This window comes from Solanum lycopersicum, chromosome 4 (assembly GCF_036512215.1).
Source record: "Solanum lycopersicum chromosome 4, SLM_r2.1".
In the NCBI taxonomy this organism is placed as follows: domain Eukaryota; kingdom Viridiplantae; phylum Streptophyta; class Magnoliopsida; order Solanales; family Solanaceae; genus Solanum; species Solanum lycopersicum.
Genome location: NC_090803.1, coordinates 50,551,695 through 50,560,116, shown reverse-complemented (window position 1 = coordinate 50,560,116; position 8,422 = coordinate 50,551,695). Strand labels below are relative to the sequence as shown.

The following is an 8,422-nucleotide window of genomic DNA, read 5'->3' as shown; positions in this document are numbered from 1 at the left end:
TGTCATGTGTTTTTCGTTCAAATTGACGTAAATTTGTGTCAATGTATAATCAAAAGGGTATATTTGGACCTAACACATAACGAAGTGTGTATTTAAAATATTTCCAATACTAGAAAGGTAATATTTTACCATTTTCCCTAATTTAATTGTAAAAAATATTGTTGGTAAAATTTCCTTCTTTTCAAATTGTGTATAATTAGATTTTAATAGGGAAAAAAATTGTTCCTATATCAAGTCAGATGTTTGATTCCTTAATTTTTGACTCCAAAGGGGCATAAAATCAAATGTCCTTGTGAGCACAAATCAAATGTTCCGATATGAAATCAGACATCTCTCTAATCTCTATTTGTTAGTGCATCTGATTGGTAAGCATTCTCCTTCTATTGTGTTTATATATATGAGATTATATAAAAAAAAATATTCCAGTTTTATTATAATTATTTTATTTCCTGATTTCTGGTTAGGGTTGATATTTGAGATGTATCTGTTTTCAAATGTGATGAGTAGATTTCCTTGTTGTGCTGTGTTCCAAATTTTATCCACTATCCTTCTACGCTAGATTCACGGGGTTATAAGCTTTAATTTGCCTAGGTAAGTTGTCGTATTTTTCTTTTTTGGTTTTACATAGTTAGATTTGTCTTTGTTCAGAAAAATAGGATTGTAATTTGCCTTTTTCTTCTATGTTAGGATCAAAAAGTCCTTTGTCCCGCTGCAAGACTTCGATAAATTCAAGGATGGCTAAATCTCCATGAACTGTGAGGTTTGCCTCACTATTTTTCTTATTAGCACTTCGATGAGATGTCATGGCTTTCTCACTTGCAAATACAGGCTGAATTATCAAGTTCTATTAAATGTTGACAAGTTTATCATTACTCGGTATGTACAAAGAGGTAGTAAGAGGATCACTACTATTTCCCACGTAAACAAACTTATCTAAAGCTTTATTGGTACTTCTTTTATTGCTTTTACCGTGATCTCCCCAGCCACAATGTAAGCAATGATCTATTCCACAATATTTCCAAAAATAACCCGTCCCATTCATAGACCCGTCAATATTAAAAACTCTTCCATGATGTTACCAAAAAATCCACTCACAAGAATCTCCACTCATAAATGGTTCCCTCATACATTCAAACAAAAGCATGAAGAACAACACACCAAGGAAGCTAACACTAGCAACCTTCTTTGTTTTCACCTCACTCTTTCTTTTTTCCACTTTCATTCTACTTGTTGATGCTGGCACTATTGCCTGTGGTTTCAATTTTGGAATTGAACCCAATGTACTATCCTAGTTGCTTCGTTATATAAGGTGGTGTATATGACATCCATGGAGGAGGATAGGAATACATCCTGGGGGTGGCTGCACTTGAGGAGCTACACAAGTACCTCCAAGTTGTGCATTTTCTGTTGTTTCATTGGATATATTTTCATTCAAATGTTGAATTGGTGAATGAAGTATTCTAACTCCTCAACATAATCCTTTTTCATTGCCTTGATAAGTGAGCACTTTCCCGTTTTTTCTAGCCGTCTTTTTTCCCTCATCATTATTAGCATTATCACTCAAGAAATATATAGTGGACCTTTGGTGTTTGTTTACATTATTCGAGTCTTCACTATGTTATTTACTTTTCCACAAATAACTACAATTACTTGTATTAGCATTGAGTTTCAGCTCTACAACTCCACCTTTTGCTGAATTGCTTCCTAACTTCAGGGAAGAATGTAGCAATCTATTAGAACTCAACCGATTATTAAACCCTTATGAGAGATTGGAACCACAATTCGCTGATGGCACGTTCAAGTACCCGGAGACATGGGTAAAACCTAGTCCAACAATACGAACATTTCATCCAAAATTCTTGAGTTGCTCCAACTACAAAGTAGCCCTGGCGACGACATATACTTAACCATCTCAACTACCGCCTCCTGATTGGAGGCAAAATTGCTCATTTCCCCCGACGTCAACTTGAAATTTGTATAAAAATCGCTATAATTCCTAATTAATTCATCGTAGTTTGACTAAAGCAATTAGGGTCCATATGAAGCAAGTTTGATCTCGTAGCTTCCCCTTGACAATCTCTCAAGGTTGACTTGATTGTTCAAGAAGCATCATCAAAACTCCCTATCGGTTACCAAAGATATTTGGGTCCATCTGACCCGAGTCCAAACCTGACTCCGACCCAATATAGTCAAACATGTATCTAGGTGTTTGAAATGCATCATTATGGGTAGGGTTTCGGAAAATATCATTGAACGATGCATAAAAAATGATGTCATCAGTTAGGATATCAATGTTCCAAAATTTCATTAAAAAATCCTCAATGTTTTCTTGATATGTTGCAGTCATATGTAGGACTTAAACAGTATTTAGCAATTGATCAACGATTTAGCGAGAGACAGAGTAGGAATAGGGAGGAAACTGCCATTTACTTTTCTTTTATAGCTTTATCTTTTGAGATTGTTCAAATTTAAATATTAGATTTTGTAGATATCATATGTTAGAAACAAAAATTAAGATCCTTAAATTTAAAAAATAATAATTTGTAAGGTAGTTATATCAGTTGATTATGTGTATTTTACCAGTAATAGCATGTATGGATACAACAATCATCTTTTAAATGATCGAACCTTGAGGAAAGATTGCTATTTTTCAATGAAGTAAGGGGTGTAAGTATGTGATCCAAGAACTATTTAGTTCTATTTATTTTCTCTATGCCTCTCATTTCAGACATGAAAGTTCATAATCTAGAGTTCAGTGACTAGTATATCTTATAAAAAATTAATCTTTCTAGTTAAATCAATAACACCAGGAAACTAAGAAAGCAAGTTGAATTTTAGAAAACGTCCTACACTTGACCGCAACATTTTTTTAAGTCCTACACATGAAATCAGCATACTTTTTACGTACTACACATGACCACAACATATTTTTTATGTCCTACACATGACCGCAACATTTGAAAAAAAACATCTATAATTTTCAATGAAATTTTAGAAGTTTAATTTCTCAATTAATGACATTATTTTTTAAGAATAATTTGATGATACTTTTCCAAACCCTAGCGATGATGATGCATTTCAAACGTCTAAGTACATTCTTAACTGTCTCGGGTCAAAGCTAGGTTTGAAATCAGATTAGATGGACCCAAATAGCTTCGGTCAACCTTAAAGTCAACTGATGGGGAATTTTGACGATGCATCTTGAACATTTAAGTCAACCTCGAGAGATTGTCTCGGGAAGCTCTAGGATCGAACCAATTCCAGATGGGCTTTTATTGCTTATGTCCACCTGGAAATGAATTGATTGGAAATTTTAGCGTTTCTGTTAGAAATGTAAAGTTGACATTGAAGGAAATGAGGAATTATGCTAGAAATAAGGAAGTGGAGGTCTTATGGTTATGGACATGTCATCGCTGGGCTACTTCATAGTTGGAGCAGCTCATGATTTTTGGATGAAGTGCCTCCATCGTTGCATCATATTTTTACAGATGTTCCCGGGTACTTGAATGTTCCATCTCCAAATCATGGGTCCAATCTCAAAAAAGGGCAGAATAATCTGTTAGATTTGAACAAATTGGTACATCCTTCTCCAAATTTAGGAAGTAATTTACTAGAAGGTGGAGTTGTAGAAAATAAACTCAACGCTAATATAAGTAATTGTAGCTATTTGTTGAAAAGGAAGAAGGGTAGTGAACACTCAAAAAATGTAAGCAAACACAAAAATTTCACTATATTTACCTTGAGTGACATTGTTAATAATTCACTATATTTAAGAACAAGAAAATTTTTATCATGAGTGAGGTACAACTACTAGTTGTATGGGGAGTTATTTTATTGCTATTATATTTTTTGGGGCCCAAGCTTTATTGTTCTTTTTTGCCTTGTGTTTCTCTTTCACTTTATCGTTTTCTGCAGATTATTTAGGAATAAGGGAGTGTTTACTTGTCAAGGCAAATAAAAATGCATTATGTGGAGGAATTATAGTATAAAGTTAGCATACTTCAGTGAACATTTGAATGCAGAGATATTCTATGAAATCGCGGAAAATGTAAATCTAAAGGAACAACTTGGAGAAAAAAGTGTACCTCCTCAAGTGGCGCCACCCCCGAAATGTATCCCCATCCTCTTTTTATGGATGTCATTGTACAACCTTGTATGATGAAGCCACAACGATCACAAGTGCCATTGGTTTCCATTCCAAAGTTGAAACCACAACAGTAGCGCTCGTGCCAAAAAGTAGCAAGAAAGTGTAGAAAAAGAAGAGTTAGGTGAAAATAGAGAACGTTGCTATTTGTTGTTTTCTTGGTGTGTTGTTCTTCACGCTTCTCTTTGGTGGGTTGGTTCCTTTATGGATGAGTGTTGAACATTGATGGGCCCGTGAATGGGACTGGTAATTCTCGGAAATACGGTGAAAAAGATAATTCTCACTTTTTTGACAGGGAGTCAGGGTGAAACCAATCAGAAAACTACCAACAAGGTTGTGGATGAGTTTGTTTATGGGGGTTGTGGTTTGATCCTCTAGAAGACTTTTTATATGTCCCAAAGAATGATACACTTTAAGAATATGCAGGGAATATTCGTAAAAGGTTCAAGCCTATACCAATCCACTAGTTCGCAATGAAAAGTTTTCAAAGTTTAAATGAGGTAAGGGCTGATCTAACAATTTATAGAAGTAAAATTAGTAGTTTGTTGTATTTGATAACAACAAGATTTGATCTCATATTCGCGACAAGTCTTCTATTGAGGATTATGATAGATCATTTTGGTGTTGCTAAATGAACATTGAGATATATCAAAGGAACTGTTGATTATGGTATTTGATTTAAAAAGGAAAAGCAAGGGAAATTGATGGGTTATTCAGGAAGTGATTGGGAATGAATCTTGATTATATGCTTTTGCAAAGAAGAAAGAAGTGGTTGTTCAATCTTATGTGAAAGCAAAACATATTCCCGTTGCTGGTGCAACTAATCAAGTTCTATGGTTAAGATTCCGAGTGATCTGGAGAAAAATCTTATTGAATCTATAGTCATTAAGAATGACAACATCTAAACTCAAATTATGGTGCATGTAAAAGTGCAGTTTCATTCTATTCAGGCAAGCAGAGAAGGATGGGGAAGTTACACTTGTTCATTGCAGCTTAGATAAGTAGATTGCAAACATAATGATCATAGCTCTTCCTAAGGTAAATTTTGAAGTTCTAAGGGCTTATTTGGGAGTATCCAAGAAAAATATCAAGGAGGAGTCTTTGAAAATGAAATATTTTTTTGATAATTCTTTGTAAAGGAAAGGTCGCCTTGTTTTATGGAATATGTCTTGTAAGAACATACACTAGTGGTTCAATGGGTATGGTTTCTACTAACTTTTGTTAAAAGCTTTAAAGCTCTATCTGTGTTTGCATTTTGTAATTTAAAGCCAATGATGACTACGACAAAAACAAAAGGAGAGATTTCAAAAAATCCTATGTAGAATGTTATCGTTGCTAGAAATTTAGTCACTGTCATTCTGAATGTCGTACAAGGATGCCTAGTGAAAAAGAAGAGAAGTCAAATTTTGTTGAGGATAAAGAAGGAGAAACATTGTTAGTGGAGGTTCATGCCAAAGTGAGCCCGGAGAGCAAGTTATTTTGGTATATATGTGAATACCGCCAGTTGTAACAATATGACTAGAAGTAAGTCTTCTTTTACTAATTTAAGTGAAAACGTTTAGTCAACAGTTAGTTTTGGTGATCTCTCAATAGTGAATGTGATGGCAAAGGGTACAATATCAATTTTAGAACAAAAAATAGGTGTGTGGAAGTCATATTAAATTTGTTGAGAGTTGTCACCGTCAGCTGTTACAAAAAAAGGTATGTCATTATGTTAAAGAAAGATACATGTGAAATTTCTAGTCCCCCTAGATGATTTGTTGATTTTGTGAAATTTAGTCAAAACACATTGTTTCCTTTGAATATTGAAAATGTTCAATCTTGCTACTTGGCGGAAATGAAAATTCCTTCATGGTTGTGGCATTTTTTATATGGTCACTTGAATTTTGGTGTCTTGAGGATCCTTCAAAGGAAGAGTATGGTGACGAGGAATTATGAAATTGTTCCGTCTCAAGTTTGTGAAGAATGTGTTGTTGGAAAACAACGTCGTTTCAGTTTCCTAATAGTAAGTCATGAAGATCCAAGGAGGTATTAGGCCAGTACACTCGGATGTTTGTGGGCCATTAACACCAATCTCTAATGGGGGTAAAAGGTATGTTATCACCTTTATTGATGATTATTCAAGGAAGACTTGGGTGTACATTCTGAAAGAAAAATCAGAGGTATTTAATCATATATTATTATAAGCGGGAAGCTCCAAAGTAGAAAAGTTGAATTACAATTTTACCCTTATGCTAAATTCAAATGTTATTAAATAATAATTAATTAAATAGTAAATAGTAGAATTTCTATATCATTTTGATTTAATTGGTATACACATGTGAGTAAATTAAATAGAACAAAAATTAAAAATAAGAGTTATCCCTTTGAATCGATACATGTATGTGTTTCATCTTCCAAATTAATTTATATTTTTTATTAATATTTGTCTTTAATTTTTAATAATACTAGACCTTTCAACTTTGTAAGTGAATCTTCATATTCCAAAACTATATTTTTTCCCTATAAATAGAAATCTTTCTATGAAATTTTTTTTAATAGTATTTCATAGAAAAATTTATACGTGATACAATTTTTGTTGTGGAAGACTAGAGAAGCTTTAATCGAGTGAAGAAAATTTCAAGGCAAAGAGGAATTCTGTCAAGATTACAAGGCGTAATGTGATTATAGGGATGAATAACACTTCAATTACTAGAATATCGGAGTTTGATGTATTTGTTTTTGTAATTTGCCGAGATTAGAACTATGATAAGACCCCTCCATTTATGTAGTTGAATGTCGTTTTCGTTAACTTCTCTTCCAAAACTTTTAACTTTTTTTTTATGGTCAAAGGTTGAATGTTTATTACTATAGCTTTTTTTCAATTTGCATTATCAATAAAAAACAGGGAAAGGAATGTCTTCAATTTACATTATCAATTTTCATTTTTATTGGTAGCCTTATGCTAAACTTGCTCCCATATTTGATTTTTTTTTTTGTATTTGTAATTTTATTTTAAGAATGTATTTGATTGAATGGTGTATTTTCGTATAAATTTTTTAATACATAGTCATAATGATTTTCCATTACAGATTTAGTATATTTGAATTCTTTTATATATTTTATTCTTAGATTACAGATTTGTTTACACAGTACATTTAAATTTTATAAATTGTTTAATAAATTAAATATTAATATTAAATAGTAAATAGTAAATCATCATATTAGTATACATAACTTACCATCAACTTGTAAATGTATGTGACTCTCACTAATTATATTCATTATGTTCATTACTCTCATTTCTCATCGATAATCTCAAATGGATTAATATTTATTTATGACAACCCTTTGTACTTCTCAATGTTATCCAATAATAAATAGTGACATTTGACACAATAATATATAAACTTATACCAATTGAAAAAAATGAAAAAATCTCTATGCTCTCTTTTCTCGTCTCTATTTATTTATTTAGTTTAACATTTATGTTTCTTGATGTTATTAAACAACGTACTTTCTATTGTTGTGTTATTGTTATTGATAATTTACTATGGCATGTTGCTTTGTATACACTAACCTATCATGTTGTATTTTAATATCTTCATTGGAATATTAAATTTATGTGATAGTTATTTTTACTTTATGCACTTTTAGTCAATTTTATAATTAAAGATATAATATTTTTACTAGGAAGATATATGTAGTTTTTACCAAAACAATGATAAATTTTACGAAACAAAATTTATATAAAGTATTTTGGGATAAACGTGCAACGCACGTTCCTAAATCTAGTGTATTTAAAAGCATCAAACTATGTGTGGAGATTGACACTGGAAGGGACATTAAGAACCTTCTGATAGATCCGAAGGAGAATAATTATCTAAGGTATTTGATGAATTTTGTGAGAGTCGTGACATTTTGAAAGAGCTTAGAACAAAATATACACCACAACAAAATGGTGTGACCGAGAGGAAGAATAGAACCATTCTTAACATGGTTCTTAGCTTGCTAGCTCAGTGAAGAGTTCCATAAGCATTTAAGCAAGAACAGTGAAATGGAGTTTTCTTATCTTGAACAAAAGTTCCACTTTTTCTCTTTGAGATGTAATACCCGAGAAAGAGTGGAGCGGAAGGAAACCGACTGTAGACCACTATAAAAAATTTGGATCCATTGCTTATAAACATATTCCAAAAGAAAAAAAGAAAGAATCTTGATGATAAAGATGATAAATGTGTTTTCTTGGTGTTAGTGAAACATGGTGTGCTAGCATTTGATGTAAATATGAGGTTGCAGCAG

At 32.4% G+C, this 8,422-nt stretch overlaps 1 long non-coding RNA gene across 3 annotated transcripts; it reads left to right on the top strand.

Moving 5' to 3' along the window:
- Window positions 1–231: 231 nt before the first annotated feature.
- LOC138348293 (uncharacterized) lies at window positions 232–7,049 on the top strand. 3 transcript variants are annotated; one of them, XR_011220720.1, is made up of 4 exons: window positions 232–365; window positions 465–591; window positions 688–760; window positions 6,737–7,049. It is a non-coding gene; the product is annotated as an uncharacterized lncRNA (long non-coding RNA). The 3 variants fall into 3 exon arrangements; XR_011220719.1 differs by having other exon boundaries at window positions 6,732–7,049; XR_011220718.1 differs by lacking the exon at window positions 6,737–7,049 and having other exon boundaries at window positions 688–4,555.
- Window positions 7,050–8,422: the final 1,373 nt, after the last annotated feature.